The 21,033-nt window shown below is 37.3% G+C and overlaps 1 protein-coding gene across 4 annotated transcripts in view; it reads left to right on the forward strand.

Annotated features, from left to right (window-relative positions):
- Positions 1-21,033, forward strand: part of LCP1 (lymphocyte cytosolic protein 1) — a 103,914-nt gene that overhangs the window by 14,778 nt on the left and 68,103 nt on the right. For 2 of the 4 annotated variants that reach the window (XM_007495438.3, XM_001368894.5), the window contains exon 1: positions 15,722-15,940. The exons of the other annotated variants lie outside the window; for them this stretch is intronic. The gene's annotated coding sequence lies outside the window, so the exon portion shown is untranslated. Of the gene's footprint in view, positions 1-15,721; positions 15,941-21,033 lie in introns of those variants that run through there. 4 annotated transcript variants of the gene reach the window in all.

A 21,033-nucleotide genomic window follows, 5' to 3' on the forward strand; every position in this document is an offset into this window, starting at 1 on the left:
AGGGATAGTAGGATTAAATGAAGATTTTTGAAAAATATTAGAGTTTCTTGAACATACTTGTAGGCAACAGGGAATAAATCAAAAGATTAGGAGAGATAGATTAGGGAGAAAGGAGGACTCACTGTGGAGACAGTCTGCTACGGGAGATAAGAAAGGATAAGATCAAAGGTATAAGGAAGCATAGTTGATCTTGATATGCAGAAGGATTTCAACAGAAGTTCAAGTAAAGGAGGAGAAAATAGGTCAGCGGAGGTCCCAGAGATTTTAGATCTAGAGGAGGGGAGAAGAGAGAGAGAGCCCAAGATAATTAGCTTCTGTTTTCTAAGTAAACTATGAGGTGAGGTCCTCTACTGAGAGGATTGGGGAGTGGGGAAGAGCTGGATGGAAAACTTAAGGAATAAATAGAAAGTTTGAATCCTCTTTAAGAGACAAAGGAGAATGAAGACAGAGAGGAACTTCAAAAGAAGGCTTGCTGGAGAGGAAGAGAAGGAGAATGTTGAGAAATAAGTTAGGGATAAATTTCAAGATACTAAAGAGGTGAAGAGAGTCTTCAGGGGGGAGTTGGCCACAAGGGTTACTAGATAAAACAACAAGGTAGAAAAACTTGTTTTCAGTGAATATAAAGAACATGAAGAATTTTACAGTGACTTGCATAGAGTTCATGATGTTTATCTATTCACCACAACTAAGTAATTGTTAGGCCTGCCCAAAGTACAGGATAGATGCCTTCCTAGAAAAGAAGGGAAAGGAACTGGAAGAATTTTATTAAGTTATCTTGGTCATATCCAACTCATTCTGACCTCATTTGGGATTTTCTTGGGAAAGATACTGAAATGGTGTGCCATTTCCTTCTCCAGCTCATTTTATAGGTGAGGAAACTGAGATAAACAGGGTTACGTGATTTGTTGAGAGTCACATAGCTGTTAAGTGTCTGAGGCTGTATTTGAACTCACATCTCCCTTACTCTAGGCCTGGCTCTCTAACCACTACTCCACTTAAGCTGACCCAGTTTTGGAAGAAGAGCTTCAATATGAAGACAAAGAAAATTCATATGCAGAGGCAGAAGAGAATTCTGACCCATGTGAGGAGATTGGAGTGTGAAATAATGATATACCAGCCCCTCGGAAAAAGAAAGAGAAAAGGGCTACCTGAACACTCGGAGCTAAGTAACAGATTTGAGACTTTTGCTGATAAAGAAGAAACTAGACTTTTTGAGCAGGAAACAACTACTTATCCCTCAGGGAATAATGATATGGATTCCAAAGTGAAAGATGAGCCAACAAGGGTCAGAAGAAGAAAATATGAAGAGTGGTGGTTGGTGATTCCATGAGGGATACCAAGGCAGCTTTTTTTTTGTTGACCTGATGATAACAGTAATGAAGTCTGCTATCTTCATATGGTACAGATCTAAATTGTGACAGAAAATCTTTCAAGGCACGTTCAATCTTATGACTACCATCTACTTCTGGTATTGCACATAGACAGAAATGATACTGCTAGAAAGTATTGCTAAAATGTGGGAGTCTTAGGCAAGAATCAAAACATTAGCATGCAAATAGAATTTTCATCATTTTTACCAATTGAAGGCAAGAACTTAGAAAAGGAAAGACAGATTAGGAAAGTCCCTAGATCTCAGCGACTTATCTCCCCTCAAGGCTCACAGATGTGGCACAGGTGCAGAGTCAGCATTTGGGAGCTGCTCCATTCCTCCTCTTCCCAATCACTGAAGACATTTTTGCATGTCCCACCCCTCTGTCCAGCAGCCCAAAGTAAGCACTTCCTCCCTCAGCTCTCTCCAGTAACATGAGGGCTCCCAGATAGCTTGAATTTGCCCTCTGGGCACTCTAATTTGGAAAAGGCTGGACAACTGCTCCAGAGGTAACCTTGAGGGGCTGGGGATATTTCCTAAGTACCACTGCATTTGGGCCCTCATCTAATGTGTCTCCTTCCTGCCCTTCCTCCCTACCATATCAAATGCCAGTTAATATTTCACCAGTATGACTAGGCCAGTTATTCTCAATTAACCAATTAATATCAATTAGCTTTTATAAGGGATATTTTATGAGAAGATACAGTAAGAACTGAAATAAAGAAACCTCCTATATGGAGAAAACATTCTCCTCTACCATCTTGGTCCTTGGGAAAAGTGAGTTCAAACTTAAGTGTTTTTTGTTTTTTTGTTTGTTTTCTCTAATCCTTACCTTATGACTTAGAATCAGTACTAAGTATTAGTTCCAAGGTAGAAAGCAATGGGGGGTTAAATGATGACTGGTGATGGCCTGGGAGGTAGTGGTGACTTTGGCTTCTTTGATGTCTTACAAAGGTCTCAACACTCTCCAGATCCTACTTCAGCCATATTTATGGCCAATGGAACAAATTGTTCTCATCTACCCATTCCAATCAGAGAAGTCTGCGCCTCTTTGGGGAAGACATCCCCTAACTCACCAATGGGTTCGAGGCCTGTCAGTTACCCTCAGCTTGGGTTAGCCTGCTTGCTACGACTTTTTTGCTGGGATTTGGCCTCTGTGGATTTGAGCCTGTTATAATTAAATTACAAACTCCTGGTTCTTAGTTTCCATAGAGTTTATTAATAATCACTTGAAATAGAGAGATTGAAGCTTAATCTAGTTCTTTGACGTCATAGTTGCTCCATCCACATGACTTTCAGCTAGCTCCTACACTGCTGCCATCCAAGGGAATAGAGAGACCTAGAGCCCCTGCACCTGTTTATCCTGCCTTAGTGCCCACACGTATCACCTGTGCATTCATGTAATGTCCATTCATGCAGTGCAGGCATGTAGGTCAGACAGAAAGTAAGTCCACAACCTGGAGGGAAGAGAAGGGTTTCTCTTCACACACCCCCACCTCCTGATTCTATTGGGGGACGAGCATGTTGAAATCTCCCCAATTGAGGGTTTGGAGAGATTAACATGCTAAGTCTCCCCAATGAATCATTTCAAATAACCAGCTTATACCTCTAAAAATTCTCTGGCTAGAGGCGCATAACATATTGTACTTTACAAAGGGGGAATTACAACAATATGGGGATAAAAGGGAGGGAAAAGAAGGGGGGGAAATGATTGATAGATGCATTGACAAAAGGCCAATTAGGAGGCATTTCCCTTTGGCATAAGAGTTCATATTCAGAATAAATATGTTCAACCCCCTTCAGTTTATTATATCCCAAAGTTCACTCTGGATCTTTTGAGACAGTCTGTGGTTTTCACAGGTTTCCTTATAACACCTCCAAAAGATCTGCTTTCTTTGGGATATTGGTAATTTCTTTTCCTAACATTTCTCCAAAATATTTTAAACCTTGAATTTTAGGATAATTTTACAAGCTGCAGGTGAGTTGGATGAAAGGTAGATACCAAAAGTGAATCAGCAGCCTGTAAAAGACAAGTTCTCCATGAACATTCTCCCCTACACACTACATGACATAGTAGACTGACAAGAAATAGTCACATAATGCTTATCCAATTCTGGATAGAAATGGGAAAGAGCCCCTCCAGGATTGATATTGGAAACCAGCTCACTATCAATCTATTGGCTTGTAGTCAGCAAATGTTTCATGCATGATCTAAGGACCGGACTTGCATTAGCCATTTCTATTTATTATGAGAGAAACATGGTAAGATGTATATGGACTGATGCAGCGTGAAAGAAGCAAAACTCAAATAGGTTATACCACATGGCTATGCCTGTAACCCGTTTGGTCACTTCATCCTGTTTGGCTCTGTTTCATCATCTAGAAAATGAACTGGAGAAGGAAATGGCAAACCACTCCATGATTTTTGCCAAGAAAACCCCAAGAGGGCTTATGAAGAATTGACAGGTCTGATGACTGAACAACAACAATGTAAATTAAAAAGATGGCAAAAAAGGAGCTAAACTGAGAAACCAAATATGGTCCCTGTGACAGATCATGAAGTATCCTTGTCACCTCATGGTGGGGAGGCCAGGGATGCTAAGGGCAGAATGTTGTATACATTGCTAAATGTGGTCATTGTGTCAGGTCTTTTGGCTTTGTTGTTTTTCTGTTAAGGTTTCAACATGGAAGTAGAGGAAGATCCTATCCCATTTGTCTTCTTCCAAAATAACTGTAAGGACAAAAGTCAGCAATAAAAAGAAATCTATGTGTCTGATGGCTTGAAAATCCAATTTAAAAGTATTTTAAATCAAAAAGAAAGGGGCAGTTAGATGGCACAGTGGATAGAGTGCCAGACCTGGAGTTGGGAGGGTCTGGGTTTAAATCTAGTCTCAGATACCATCCAAGCTGTGCAACCTTGGGCAAGTCACCTAACTAGCTCTTGTTCTTCTGTCTTAGAGTTGTTACAGGTAAGAAGCCGAGGGTTCTTTAAAAAACTGAAAAGGAGGGAGAAAACTATATGAATATTTACTAAGTTAATTAGAAGAATAGCATGAGATTCACCCAGAATTTTACAATAGACAAAATCCAAGAAAGAGCTAGTAATAAAACACATGACCTCTGGTATCTACACAAATGCAAAAGGCATATGTAATAAACCAGGTGAATTAGAGGGCCAGATAAGGCTCCTGCCATTTTGTCACTCTAAAAGGAGGTTGTTTATAGGTAAATATAATATTTTATAGTCAAGAATTTTTCTCTGTGACTAAAAGTCGGACATCAAATATAGATACAAAAGTAGATGTAGAGTTACACATGCAAATTTTTTCTTGGTTTCAAATTGTATACATTACCATTGCTATTGGTTGCACTTGAAGTACACAGCTCAAATTTTGCATTGATGATTGTGCTACTAAATTTAGAATTATTTACACATCTGGAATTTGGGGAAAGATCATTTAAATGCACTTGTTTTGTTTGTATATTTTTCCTCTGGAGGGAAGGACCTCTTTAGGCAACACTTGAAATTCTACAAGAGTTCTTGGGCAGCTTGAATTTGTTGAATGGCTCCCAGCCTGTAAAAACATCTGGAATTTTTTGGTATCATCTTAACCCATGAAAAAGTGGATGAAATTTCACTGTCATGACTTTACAAAAGGTTTCCACTTTAAATACTTGCTTTAGAGAAGTATGTGAGTATCCTCTTTCTTGTTGTCTTCTCATAGTCAATTAGAAGAGAACTAACTGTGTTTTAACTTTCTTACCTTCTACCCATTTCTCAACTTGCAGTCTGACTTCCTATCCCACAACTTCACAAAAATTGCTTTCTTCACAGCAACTAATGACTTCTTGATTGCTAAATACAATGGTCTTTTCTTAGTCTTCTATCTCCTTGAAGCAGTGAGGTAGCAAAATGGATAAAGTACTGGATCTAGAGTCAAGAAGATGAGAGTTCAGATTTGGTTGTAGATATTTACTAGCTGTAAGACCCTGGGAAAGTCACTTAACTTTTTTTGCCTCAGTTTCTGTATCCAAAAATAAAGATAATAATAGCATCTAACTTCTTAGAGTTGTCTAGAGTAAATGAAATATTTGTAAAGCATTTAACAGTGGCTGGTACATAATAGGTGCTTATTAAGTGCTTATTCCCTTCTCTTCTAGATATCTCTTAAATATGACATCTCTCAAGTCCCTTCTGACCGGCCCTCCCTCCATACTCTTTCCTTTCCCGGGGCTGATTAACCAAATCAGTCTTTCCTACCTGTTATTTCCTGCCCTACTCCTTTTCAGTCTCCTCTGCTGGATCATCCTCTATCCATATTCCACCCTTATAGGTTTCCCCCAAGGCTCTGTCCTGGGCCTTTTCTTTTCTCTGGACATGTTCCTTCAACGATTTTATCAATTCTCATATGTTCATTATTATTTATATTCATGATTCCAAAATCTATAAGCTGTATTAAGCCCTGATTTTTCTCTTGATTTTATCTGGCATAATCAAGTACCTCTTTATACCTACCTATACATGCTATCAATCTCCAAAGTGATCAAAATCATCATCTTTTTCCCTAAATGCCTTCTTCCAACATCAACATTTTATTAAGGGCACCATGCTCTTTTCAGACAACCAGGTTCACAGTCCCAGAGTTACCCTTGACTCCTCACTTTATGTCTCTACTCAGCTTCAATCAACTGCTGTCTTATTTCTACCTCCATAACATTAATTCCACCTCCATTCTCACATCTATCCCCTACTTGCCACTCTCAGAATTGCCACCTTGGTGGCATCTCTAGTCTGGATTATTGCAGAAGCCTGTAATTGTTCTCCTTGCTTCCAAAATCCTTTCCATTCTGTCTTTGCTAAAATAATCTTCCTAAAGCACTGGTCTGATTATGCACATTCCCATGTTCAAGAATCTTCAGTTGTCTCCCTCTTGTTTTTAGCACTAAGTGCAGATTCCTTATATGGAATGTTACAGTAGAGAATGTAAGCTCTGTGAGGGTAGGGATCCTGCTGTTTCCTCTCTGAATCCCTAGCAACTAATAGTGTCTTACAGAATAGGTATTTAATAATTTGATTGATTACTTTGGCTCTTGAGGAATTCACATGCAGTTTCTTAATGTTGAAACAAGAATTTTTATTAGCAAATACTTATCTATATAGAAAGGAAAAATATTTAAATCTTACAATTAGAATACTTTTCTAAACATAATAGAAAGAAGTACTTCCATTGGCTTTTTTGGCAGTATCTAGGCAACTCTGAAAAAAGTTTTAAAAAAAGAATAACCCTAAAGATAGTGATACCTTCTTTTTATGAAGTTAAACTGTATTTTTCAGTTGTTAGCTTTCAGTTAATTAAAAAAAAAACTATTTTCTCTTCACTTCCATTCTTTTTGGGGGGTGGAGAGAATTCTTTAGAACAAAATAAGACAAATTTCTGCATCAGTCAGTTCTTTATACCATAAAAACAATTTCTATATACAAATAAGGGGGAAAAAGACTTGTCTATATGCCTTTGACTTTATGGACTTCAATACCATGCCCTCATCTGCCCTGGAATATCCATCACTCCCTGCAGCTTTCTCATCCTCTTTTTATACCTTTGCAGTGCCAGTCCCCTTCTTCCACTGGGGATTTCCTCCTTGCCTTTGGTTTGGGGGGGTGGGAGCCCAAGGCCAGTCAACCTTCATTCCTCTCCTGGCTGTACTTCTGACTTTTGGAGCTTCTACACCACAACTCCATGCCCAGCTGGCCTCTTTCAGGTTCCTTTTTGTGCATTGTATATTCCCCTTTTGGTCATTAGTTCCTTGAGGGGGAGGGACTGCTTTTTTTTGGCTTATATTTGTACTTAGCATATAATAAGTACTTAATAAAAATTTCTTGCCCTGTGTAGAGGAATTTAGCCCAATTTAGAGTAATGGGTAGAGAAATGGCCTTAAATATAAGAAGACCTGGGTCCAAGTACCACCTCTAACATATACTGACTGATCTCTTATTTCTCCAGGCAACTCTCTTAAGACTAAAGTTTCAGAGAAGGTGCCAACTTGAAATGATAGAGGGAGTTTCCTCATCTGGGAGTTTTCTATACTGGTGAAATGATGGATACAGTACTGTACCTATCTAGCTCAATAAACATGTAATTCTTCCAATTACTTATGTAAATTGAAAATTAAATTTTAATAATAATCTTAAAGATATTGGCATATTCCTTTTTATGTTAAATTTTATTTGTTAATTATCTTAAAAAACCTGTTTTCTCTTCCTTGAACCCACCCCCCTTTTTTTTTTAGTGGGAGTAGGGAAAAAAGAACTTCAGAATAAAGGAAAACAAATTTCTGCACTAGCCAGAGCTATATTGTTGTTAAAGAAGTTGATTAATTATAAATCATTACCTTTCCTGGGACCACACTTGACAGAAGGCTCATGATCATTATAAAAGTAAAGATGAAAATAATAAGTGAAAAAGGGAAGAGTGAGATTATATGTGATCAAGCCATTATCAAGTCAGTAAAAGACATGGTGCTTTCCTCTTATATAAAGAGGCTGATGATGGCGGTAGTGGTAGCTGAGAAGGTAGAGATTGAAATGTGAAGTGGCTTGGCCCCAATTTCAAGAGTGCAAGAGAGTAAATTTCCATTTGACCTGATAGAAATCCAGAGAGAGAGAGAGAGAAAAGAACCTAACGTCCTATGTTTGCTTTATTATATCCTTCCCCTTGCTTTGAGTCTAGTCATATCACTTTTTTGAGAACCTGGTAAACAATTATTTCCCTTTTTTTAAACATCTCTATTGCTTGTACCAGGTTCCTTTAGTGGTTGAAAACAAAATAGTGTAATGATGCAAAGATTCCAAAATCCTCTCATGCACTGATCATTACAATAGCAGCTTCTTGATTCTGAATTCTGTTAGAATTGATCATCATTGTGCCTATTACCTTCTTTGGAAAATCTGGAGCAGCTGGGTGGGTCAGTGGATAATGAGCCAGATCTGGAGATGGAAGGTCCTGGGTTCAAATGTGGCCTCAGACACTTCTTATCAATGTACCCTAGACAAGTCACTTAACTCCAACTGCCTAGTGTGGAAGAGAAAATGCATGCAAAGGACAGAGGCTGGAGATGGGTCATCTGTCATTTCTCCTCCACACTAGCCCTTATCACTCTTCTGCCTTAGAATTGAAACTTAATATTGATTCTAAGACAGAAGGTAAGGATTAAAAAAAACAAACCAGTTTTGAATGAAGGATATACTGCCAGGTTAGCAACAGAAAGGTGCCTCCTAATCTAATCATAGATCTCATTACAATCCTCTTCCAAGACTCATCTTTAAAAATAATTGAAGGGATTAAAGGTGGTGGTTTTCCTGTTCTCCTTTTAAAATAACAAGGTTATCAATTGATTATGAAAATAGAGGTCTCTTTACTATGGGGATATGGATGGGAGCAAAATACATAGTATTGATTAATAGGTGATATTCTATAGAAACCTCCCATGGTATTCCTGGTCATCATCCAATTCTTTTGCTTTTGTCCCATTTTTCTAGGGGTGAAAGTATGATTGATAGAGATTTTTCTGTAGAAGACTCCCATGATACTCCCAGCCATCATCTAATACATTTTCCTTTTTCCTCATTTCCCATGTCAGTAGTCCTGAAACTGGTATAACTGAAGGACATCATTCTCACTGTACTTTTGTTTACCTGCCAAAAATGCTTTTCTTCCACTAGTAATTGTCAACCCACAAGCAATTAGCATTCTCTTACAGTGCCCTGCCACTCTTTCTAAAATGGAAATTTGCATTGATTTTACATCAGTTTTCCTTCATTTCCTCTTAATATTGAATGATGTCCCTATGTTTGTATTCTGAGACGAATCACCCAAAAACCTCTTTGATAACATAGGTATCCCACAAGAAATGTTGCATTACAAATCTGGGACACTACCTGCTGTGCTTTGAGGAGAAACCTTCATAGAGTTGATGATCCATACAGGGAAAGACTTTTTGTCTATTTTGTATCTCCAGCACCTACTATAGTTTGTTGCACATAACAGGTGCTTTACTGTATTTTGGGATTGAATTGATTCTATAGATTCGGGAGTTATCTGCATAGAGGTGATAATTAAAGCAAGAGAAGCATAAAAAGGCAAATAAAAAAAGAAGAAAATTAAGGGCTTTAATAAGGTCAAATTGTTTATATTTCTATATGGGAAGGTGATATCTGTAACTCTATCATTATAGTATTTAGAAGAAATATATATAGAGGGTGTGGAAGTAAGCTGTTTAAGATGATATGGAGGGGAGGATGAGGATGATGATGGGTAAACCTTACTCTCATTGGAATTGACTCAGAGAAGAAAGAATAGCTGGATTCATTGGGATATAGAATCTTATCTTAATCTATAGAGAAGTAGAAGGGGAATAAGAAGGGAGGTAGTGATATGGGGAGAAATATAAGGGAAGGGAGAGGGATTAAAGCAAAACACTGGTGTGGAGGGGAAAAGTGAAAGGAGAAAGGTCAGGATTAAATGAGGAAATCAAGACAGAGGGGAATACACAGATAGTAATCATAACTGTGAATGTAAATGGGATGAACTCACCCATAAAATGGAAGTGGATAGCAGAGTGGATTAAAAGACAGTATCCTACCATATGTTGTTTACAAGAAGTGCATATGAAATAGGTAGACATACACAGAGTAACGGTAAGATTCTGGAGCAGAATCTATTGGGTTTCAACTGAGACAAAGAAGGCAGGAGTAGCATTCAGATTATTAAAGAAGAAACTAAAGGAGCTTAAAGAGGAAATAGTAAAATGATACTAGTGGGGAACCTCAACCTTCCCCTATCAGAACTAAATAAATCTAACAAAACAAACAAACAAAAAAAAACAGGTAAGAAAGAAGTAAGGGAAGTGAATGAAATTTTAGAAATGTTAGAGAGTTAATAGATATCTGGAGAAAACTGAATTGGGATTAAAAGGATATACCTTAATGCATATGGTACATAGACAAAGATTAATCATGTCCTGGGACATAAAAATATCACTAACAAATGCAGAAAAGCAGAAATAATAAATGCAGCTTTTTCAAATCATAATGCAATAAAAATTATAATCATTAAGGGTTCATGGAGAGGCAAATTAAAAGTTAATTGGAAACTAAATAACCTAATTCTTTAAAACTGGTGGGTCAAAGAACAAAGGAAGTAATCTGTGACCTTTGAAAGAATAATTTTTAAAAAGATAAAGGTAGAAGCCGGACTTCAAGGGCTTTTTTGTTTGATTTTAGAGTAGAGTAGAACTGAGCTTGCTGTCCTACTCTAATTATATTTATGTATCTAGTTGCCTGAACTTTCCCCTCTTATCTATATTAATTCTGTGGGAATTATGTTTTATTAAGTAAAACATATTAAAGTTAAAATTGTATAACTCACAAATGAGATCCTTAGAGATTTTTGATCTGGGATTCTTGGGAAATGTAAGCATCTGTTGAGGTGTGTGGAAAAAGGCATAGAATCACATTTTAACTAAAGGAAGGGTAGAAATTATGGAAAGAAGAGGAAGACTTGAATTGTCTCATTTTCCTTGAGGAAGAACTGGGGCACAGCCCTGTAAAATCCATTAAAATCTTTAAAATGTCACAGATTTAGATGGTATTTTATGACTGGTTTTTATTCACATTTTTTGGGGGAAATTTTAGAAAGTGATTTTTATTGTACTATCATGTAAACAAAATTAAAAGCATGTTCTTTATTCTTTTATATAAAAGAAAAAAGAAAAAAAAAGTTCTTTATTCGTAATTTTGCTATTGTCTTTCCATTCTTCTTACTCTGTTACACACATGCTGTGATCCAGTTACCCTGGCCTACTTGCTATTCCTCCAACACCGATATTCCATCCCTCCACTCTGTGCCTTTGTCCAGGCTGTCTCTCAAATCTGGAATGCTTTGTCCCTTCTCTTTTGTCTCTGAATTTCTTTGTTTATTTGTTTTTTTCAAGATTCAGCTCAAATCCTACTTTCTTCAGTAGGCCTATCATCCTCCTTCCAGCTATGAGTGCCTTCCCTCTGAGGTTGTTTTTAATCTCTCTCTCTCTCTCTCTCTCTCTCTCTCTCTCTCTCTTTCTCTCTTTCTCTCTCTCTCTCCTTATATGTGTATATATACCATATAGATCTAATTATTTTCATGCTTTCTTCACCATTAGAATGTGAATTCCTTGAGAACAGGGGTTATTTTTTTGCCTTCCTTTGCATTACCAACTTTTAGCACAGTGCCTGACAATAGAAAAAGTTTTTAATAAAATTTTATATTTATCAAGATATCACATTTTCCTTTCAGTTTGTGTATTAAATAACTCAATGGCAACACTTTAATTTATACTTTAAAAAAACATGATCTTATCATCTTCTGTCCTCATTTTTGCCACTGTCACCATCACTGCAGAAATTGGTTCTAAGATGGAAGGTAAGGGTTTTAAAAAATAAAAGAAAAAGAAAAGAAAGCTGATTTGCTCTTAGCTGGAATCATGCTCAAAGCATTTACACAGAGGTAGAATCTGCCAGTGCTTAACTATTAGTACCACTTTATGATGGAGCATGAAAATAGAACTTGAACAAGACTAAGGATGTTTAATAACTGACTTATGTTGATTGTGACAGAGAAAATTTCAAATCTAAGCAATCCTCCTGTGTCAGGGAAAAGGAAAATCAGTATGGAAATTCTCCTGACTACTTATTTGGTTTCTGTTCTAATCTGATGTTACCACATCCTGTTCTCCAACCACATTCCTTGCTCCATTTTACCTTTTTTTCATTACTCAATGAGCAATGATTACTTAACAGCCCTGTAGTTTGCAAAATGTTTGCTAGGAAGTTTTTTAACTCTTAAAAAAGATATCCATCCTTTTAATGTCCATTTTTCATAAAGGATAACTGAGGCATTCAAAAGGATAGGAGTCTGGTCTAGGTTTATGCAGTATATTTGTGTTAGAGTTAGTGTAAGAATAACTGAGAGTTCCTAAGTTTTTGGTAGCTCCCAGTGCTGTGTTGGTAAGTCTTTCTGTTCCCAATAGATTAAACATTGCTGATACAGGGTATCAGGCAAATATGACATGGTCTTGTATAGATGCTAACCTCTTCACTGTAGAATTTTATGGAGGAAGTTCTTCTGGGAAAGTTTTGTTTTCTTTTCTGAACTTAAAAACAAAACAAAAACCCAAAACTTCCTCTTAGTGGAATAATGTGTTGTTTACACAAACCTGTGATTGCTACCCTTTGGAATATAACATATTGTGGAAACAAATCTTTTCTTCTCAGATCTAATTCTGTCATCTTTCAGTCACTGAGGCTCACAATCTCAGGCAGAAAGACCATTGGACTTGAAACTGCAAGACATTTGAGTTTGAATACAAGGTCTGACACATTGAATATGTGAAATTGTACAAATTGCACTTCAGTTTTCTAATCTATGAAGTAGGTATACTATTATTTATGCTACTTAACTTAAAGTGAAGGTTTCGCAATCTAGAACCTCCTGTTTCTCCAGATGGATGTGCTACCTCTAAATAGGTATCACCATCCTTATTCTCTCTCTTTTTCCAGTCCATCCTACACACTGTCATCAGATTATTTATCCTCAAAACACTGATTTTCTAGCACTCAAATTACCCATTGTCTTCATTCTTCCTTTACGCGCTCTCTCTCTCTCTCTCTCTCTCTCTCTCTCTCTCTCTCTCTCTCTCTCTCTCTCTCTCTCTCTCTCTCTCTCTCTCTCCCTCCTTTCTCCCTCTCCTTTTTTCTCTTTCTCCTCTCTCCCCCTCCCCTCACTGTCTCCAAGAAGACTGGTAAGGACTAGACAACTGGAGTTAAGTGACTTGCCTAGAGTAACACAGCTAGGAAGTATCTGGGACAATTTTGAACATAAGACCTTCCACTCCAGACCTGGCTCTCTATCCACAGTCACCTCACTGTCTGTACCCATCATCTTTTCATCTCTTTAAAAATCTCCTTGACATCTAGTCAAATGCTATAGGCATAAGCATTCGAAGGAATCAAAGAATCATTATTAAGTTAGAGCTTGAAGGGACCTTAGACACCACCTAGTCCAAGTCCCTCAATTTACAGGTGAGGAAACTGAGGCCCAGAGAAACAAATCCAGACCCCAAAGTCAGACAAAATTAAATAGCAGAGCCAGGATTCAGATCCAAGTCCTCTAGTTCCAGATCCCATGCTTTTCCCACAGTCCTGTGCTTAATCTTCTTAGTAGATAACACATAAACTAGTTAAAGATGCACAAAATAAGGATGATGGAGCTGGACTTGCCAAAATTAAGACTCTTTTGAAAACTCTTTTGTTTTAGACTATAGGTAGGTGGAACCACAGACTTGTAGAACTGAAGGGGCTTTAGCTATCATCTAGGTTAGCCTCTTTATGAATAACTTAATCAAAGAACATTTTCATTTTCCTGCTACAATTGAGCGATGAAGTGAAGGTTTAATGGATGTTTAAATAATTTGAGTTTTCTTATAAGAAAGACAAGTTACAGGGTTCTCTTCATAGCAAGCATCATTAAGATCAATTTTATAAGTGCCCTCACAACCTCTTAGAGTAACTTTGCTGTTTAACCCAGGCACAATTAAGAAAAAAATGCTTTTGCTTTCCTTGAGCTTATTTTTTACTTTTGCCCTCCGTATTGCTGACATCTAGGTAGCCCAACAGACCAAGTGCAGTGCTTGGAATTGGGAAACACCTAAATTCAAATCCTCCTTCAGTTACTAGCTGTGTGACATTGATCAATTCACTTATAACACTTGGCCTCAATTTCCTCATTTGTAAAATGGGAATAATAATAGCATGTGTTTCAGGGTTGTCATGCAGATCAAATCAGATTATGTAAAATGCTTTGGGAATCATTAAGTATTATATAAATATTATTGTTGAGAGTCTACATTTCTCTTGGTGACAGGCACTTTCATAAAATGGTCCACACAGTAGAACTTATGCAGCAAAATTGAGGCAATATTACATTTCCAGAAGAGCATTGAAAGCAATGTTAATTCTATTCCATATTCTATTTAAAAGTTAATTGTCAGTAAATAGTTATTAGCACCTAATGTGGGCCAAGCACTCTGCTAAGCTCTAGGAATACAAATAATGAAGACAATTTCTGCCCTCCAGACTTCTCTGTTGGGTACCTTAAACTAGGTAGATATTTAATGGTTATTATATACATTCTTCCCAATCACCTTTATTTCAAAGACCTCCAGTGCATAAGGATTGTAAAGGATAACAATACAAAAGATGTCCCAAGACTTCCATATGATCGATGGGAAAAATAAGTAGCCTGAGTTCAGGTAAGAGAGAAATCACCAAATGTTGAAATCACTGGAGCTTCCTGAAGCTGATATATATTCCTGGAGTCAGGAAGATTCATCTTCCTAGGTTCAAATCCAGACTCAGACTTTTACCAGCTATGTTTTTACTAGCTATATTTTACTAGACCCTCAACAAGTTACTTAACCCTATTTGCCTCAGTTTCCTCATCTGCAAAATAAGCTGGAGAAGGAAATGACAAAATACTTCAGTATATTAGTCAAGAAATCCTCAAATGAGTTCATAAAGAATTAGGCACTAATCCAATTTATGCAAGAGTCAAAAGACATCACCCTGTGATGCCATTGGTTCTCTTTAAGTATGGAGGACAACAACCAACCAGCCAATTATGCACAAGGCACTATGCTGGGTACTAACTGGTACAAAGACAAAAGGAATACAACGTGTAAATGGCTGAGGGAGACTAGAGCAATAAAAGTCAAGGGACTGACTTTGAATCCCAGTTCTTGTTACTTACTAGCTTTATGTCTTTGGAAAGTCACTTAATGTCTCTAGTTCTCAGTTTTTTCATCTATAAAATGATGGTGATTAAGCATCTTTTCAGTTCTAAATCTATGGTCCTAAATATACAATACAAATTCCCTTGGGGCACAGAAGGAATTTGAGACCTAGTTTCCTTTTGTGCCCCTGAAACCTATCAGCTGTGTGATCCTGGGCAAATCAAACATCTGGGTCCCTCAGGCAACTCTCTAAAACAAAGATTGAGAACAGCTGCTGAACTTCACGGAAGGGTGTTATACCAATGAAATCACAGGTTCGGTCCATATACATTTTTAGGCAAGAGAGAGAAATAGCAACTAGAGGAATCAGGGCATTATTCAGCAAAGAATAGTTGATCCTTGAAGGAAGAGAAAAATTCTGAAAGGTGAAGATGAAGAGGGAATGAACTCCAGATGTGAGGGACAGTTGGTATGCATAGAAATCAGGGATAGAATGTTGCATTCAGGAAACAGTTACTAGTCCAGTTTGGCCAGAATGTAGAGTAATTTGAAATGAGATTGGAAAAGTAAGTTGGATCGTGTTAAAGAGGACTTTGAATGCTAGGCTAAAGAGTTTATATTTATCCTAGAGTTTATGACGAGCCACCAAAGTTTTTGAGAAGACTGATGTGGTTAGATCTGGGCCTTAGGGAGTAGTGTGGACAATGGTTTGAAGAAGAGACCAGGAGACCAGTGAAGAGGCCTTAACAGGTGAGACATGATGAGAACCTAAAGAACTAGGATGAAGCAAGAGAAGGGGGATAATGCTGTGGATGTGCAAGGAGACTTGGAAGAACTTGGCAATTGACTAGAAATAGGGAGTAAAAGAGAAGGAAGAGTCAGATAACTGAAGTTATGAATCTGGATGACTTTAGGAATGGTAGTGATCTTCAATAGCATGGGCAAATTTTGAGGATAGAAAAGTTTTATGGGGTTCAAGGTGTGTGTGGGTTGAAATGATGTATTATTCTCCAGCATATATATTACTGTTTGTAATCTATTATGTCAGTAACTCTTGACCATTGCTTTGGGTTGACCACTCAAAGCAGTGCCCCCATCTTCTCCCCTTCCCTAATAAAGGCTGCATTTTCTCTGCAAGCATCTTATCCAGTCTCTAGTCTGCCCATTAGAGTGACTTTGGGGTGCAGACCTCCAAGATGCCACTCCACACAAGGGGAAGGGGGAAAAATAATCAATTTTATTTTGAACATGTTAAGTTTTGGATGCCTAAAAGATGAGCAAGTAGAGATATCCAGGAGGCAATTAGAAATGCAGACTTATAATTAAAGATAGAGAATAGAACAGGGGTTATAGATTTGAGAATCATCTTTGTAAAGATCATTGAAGTTCTGGGATCAGATGAAATCATCAAGATACAGAGGGAGGAAAGAGGCCAAGGGCAGAGTTTTAGGATATTACCCATGCTTTGAGAGCAAGAAATAAATGTTGATCTATCAAGTAAGACTGATGAGAGTTGATAGGCAGGAGAAGCAATTGGAAAGAGCAGTGTCATAAATGCTGAGGAAAATAAAAGAGGAACCCGGAGGGGAAAGGATGATCAACAATGTGTTAAAAATAGCAGAGAGGTCAAGGAGGACTGCAAAAAGACTTATCAAATTTGAAAATTAAGAGAGCATTGCTTACTTCCAAGAAAACAGTTGTAGTGAAGTGGTGGGTTCAGGAGTTATATGGCAAGGGCTTAAGAAATGAATGGATGATTAAAAAAAAAAAGATAAGTTTGTAAGTATGGATGAATACGAGTTTTCCTGGGGAAGGGAAAAGAAGTATAGGCCAGTAATTTAAAATAATGGTAGTCAATGGAAGGGTTGGTTTTTAAATGGACATATGAAAGTTAGGCTGTAAGTAATGAGAAGGATGATGATAGATAAGGAGAAACTGAAAATGAAAGGTAAGGGTGTACCAAAAGAGATGGGGATATAGAGTCACATGTTCCTCAGAAACTGATGTAAAGAAGGGATTATAGGATCATAATACAGAACTGAAAGGAACCCCAGAAACCATCTACATTCTCATTTTACAGGTGAAAAAAAATGAGAATTAAGTAAATTAAATGATTTGCCCAAGGTTAGACATTAAAGGCAGAATCAAGATTTGAACTAGGGTTCTCTGAGTCCAGAATTTGGGCTTTGTTCACCGCACAAAATTAATAAAGATGTAGAGAGCTTTTGAAGCAGCCAATGAGTAGCCTTAACTATATTTTTCCATTCCCCACTCTACCCCATACACACAAACATACCTCCTATGCCCTTTAAGACAACTATTTCTTCAAGGGTCAGTCTGAAAGAAGATATCAAAATAAGTCAACAACAAGAACTTGAGAAAGTAAGTTGAGTTCATAAATTCATAATATTTTAGAATTAGAAGGGACAGAAGGAATTTGTGATCCTGGACAAGTCATTTAATGACTCAGCCTCAGTTTCCTCAGTGGTAAAATCAAGATATTAATAGCATTTACCTCTCAAGATTGTTGGGAGGATCAAATGAGAAAATACATAAATACTATCTAGCTTTAGGAGTAGAACTAGGTGTAGTAACACAGTAGTGATTGTAATGAAGGTAAATTCAACTGGAGAAAGAAAAAGCTGATTAGGAAAAGAGGCTAGTCTTATTGAGGGCTTGGCAAAAATCAACTTTCAAGAGGATAAAGTAGAAAATTGGAAGGCCAACACAAGTTAGCCTTAGACCAGAAGAGAAATCTTTGGGAATCAAGAAAAAATAGTGCCTCTATCTTCCAGGGCACCTGGGTTAGGACCCAGAAGTGTGAGTGTGGCTGCACAAGGGGGAAGAACAGACATCTCGGGGCCAGGAAGGACAATGTCATTAGCCATCAAAGAATTATATTTTAGCTATACCTGGGAATCTACAGAAAGACCAAGCTACAGTATATGCTCATATGCTGTGGGTTAAGAGTATATATTTTTTAAAATAATGTTTTGTTGTAATACAATTACATGTAAAAGGAATTCTTTAACAATCATTTAAAAATTTTTTTGAGTTCCAAATTTTCACCCCACTTCCCACTCTCCCTTATTCCCCTCTCCCTGAGACAGTAGTCAATCTGGTAGAATAGACTTTACATGTGCAGTCATGAGAAACATTTTCCCATATTAGTTGTTTTGTGGAAAATATGGAGAAGAAAGAAAATGAAATATAGTATGTTTCTTTATTCAGACTCCATCAGTTCTTTCTCTGGAGGCAGATAGCATTTTTTATTATGATTCTCTGGTATTGTCTTGGATCACTGTATTACTGAGAACAGCTGTCACTCAGAGTTCACCGAAAAGTAGTGCTGTCGCTGTGTACAATGTTCTTCTGGTTCTCCTCACTTTCACTTTGTATCAGTTCATATAAGTCTTTAAAGATATTTCCAAAATCATCCTGCTCATCATTTCTTATAGCACGAGTATTCCATCACAATCATATACCACAACTTGTTTAGCCATTCCCCAGTTGAGGAACAACTCCTCAATTTCCAGTTATTTGCTACAACAAAAGGAGCTACAATAGATATTTTTACACTAAGTCCTTTTCCCTTTAAAAAAAATCCCATTGCGATACATTGCTGGATCAAGGGGTTTTAGAGCCGTTTGGGCATAGTTCGAAATTGTTCTCCAGAATGGTTGGATCAGATCACAACTCCACCAACAGTGCATTAGTGGGAATTTGCTTTGTTGGTAGAGTCCCATAACCTGTCTTTAGTCAATAACATCCTCCCTTCACACATTGCAGCAACCATGTATGAATGTATCTCCATCCATGTCAATCAGACTGGAATGCAGATGGGTAATACAGCTGGGAATTATATTATGTGGGGCATGATATTCAACCCAATGATACCAAGGGCCTTGGGGGATGGTGATGACTCTTCAATGCCTTCTTTATTAAGACTAGGACTAGGAAGCATGTCCCCAGGGCAGTCTTTGTAGACTTGGAACCTGCTATAAAAGATGAGATTTCCAACCAACATCTAAAAACAGCTATTCCATCCTGAGAAACTGGTCTCTGGCAAAGAGGCTGCTGCTAATAACTATACCCAGGGCCATTATACTGTTGAGAAAGAAATAATTTATCTTGTTTTGGAGTACATCTGGAAAATGTCAAAGAATGCACAGGACTGCAGAGATTCCTGATATTTCACATTTTGGGAGGCAGCCCAGGGTCAGGTTTCACCTCTCTGATGATAGAGATTTCTCTATTTACTACAAGCCTGAATTTGCTCTTTACCCAACCCCACAGATTTTCATAGCTGTGATAAAGCCTATAACTCCATACTAACCGCTCATACCACCCTGGAGAACTCAAATTGTACCTTCATGATGGACAATGAAGCAATCTATGGCATCTGCCACTGGAACCTGGACATCAAGTGCCCTACCTACCCCAAACTCAACTGGTTCATTGACCAGATCACTTTGTTCATCAGTGTCTCCCTGTGCTTTGAAAATGGAAATTTCTTTTTCTATCTCTTATGGCTATTCTTTGTTAGTAATAGATTTCTATATATTGCCATGATTTACATGTATTTGTTTTATATTGTGCAGCATGTATTTCTTGAATTCATGTCCTACATAAACAGGACAACAAAGATGAAGCAAAGAACAGGAATGGGAGCTGTGTTCCTTCTAAGCTGTGGCAATAAGAAAAAATTTTAGATTACTTATTTATAGGACAAGAAGTAAGCATTTATTAAAAAAAAACTTTTCCTTTCTTGTACTTAGGGCCCTCTCACAAAAAAAGCTGATTACTAAAACAAGAACAGGAAGTATGAGTCAGTCAGAGGATCAAAGTTAAGAAAAAAGTCTTCAGATATCTATAAATAATTTCAGTTTTTATCAGCCTGATTTTACAGATGAAGACACTGAGGCAGATAAAGGTTAAAGGAATTGTCCAGACTCTAGTAACTATTAAGTAATAGAAGTTGTATTTGAACTTAAGTCTTCTTCTCTTAAGGTCCAGCACTCTTTATACTATAGCCTTAATTGGGTTCTATATGATTATGAATTTTAAAAGAAATTTTATAATTTGATTCACATACTTATTTATATATATATGTATTCCTGTAGTCATTAGCCAAAAACCTTAGCCTAAATTCAATTAAATACACATAATATTAAAAAGTGTTTAATTGTAGGAGAGGGAAATAGAACTCAGATATTGACAAATGCTCATGAAAAAGTGAGTGATGGAAGTGAACCAAGGAAGCAGGTAGGCAAAATCTTTTCAGTTTAGTTGTTTCTAGTCGTGTCCTATTCCTTCTAAGCCCATTTAGACTTTTTTCTTGTCTAAGATACATTTCTTTCTCTGGCTCATTATGTAGATGAGGAAACTTGAGGCAAAACAGGGTTAAATTACTTACTTGAGGTCACACAGCTAGTTAATAGATGAGATTTAAACTCGGGAAGATGAATCTTCCAGATTCCAGGCTTGGAGCTCTATCCACTGTGCTATCTACCTGTCTTGGACTCAGGGGGAAAAAGAAAGCAAGAATAGAGAGGATGTCTGAGACCAAAAAGTGCCACTAAATTTCTGACACTTGGCTGAGTGATTTAAAGTTCATGAAATCAACAGTGGCTTTCAAAAAGTTTCGATTTGAACACGGAAACAGGATTCCAAAGCAGTTACTTGACAACTTTGTGGGTGATAAGTATAGGTTGGACATACAAATTATTCATTTAAAAAGCAGAATGTGTCCTTAAAAGGAAATTGAGTGATAGGTAAAAAGGAGTCATAATGCTTAGTAGAATTCTTTCTTTAAAAAATTTAAGTTAATAGGAGATTGGGGG

This window comes from Monodelphis domestica, chromosome 4 (assembly GCF_027887165.1).
Source record: "Monodelphis domestica isolate mMonDom1 chromosome 4, mMonDom1.pri, whole genome shotgun sequence".
Lineage (NCBI taxonomy): Eukaryota > Metazoa > Chordata > Mammalia > Didelphimorphia > Didelphidae > Monodelphis > Monodelphis domestica.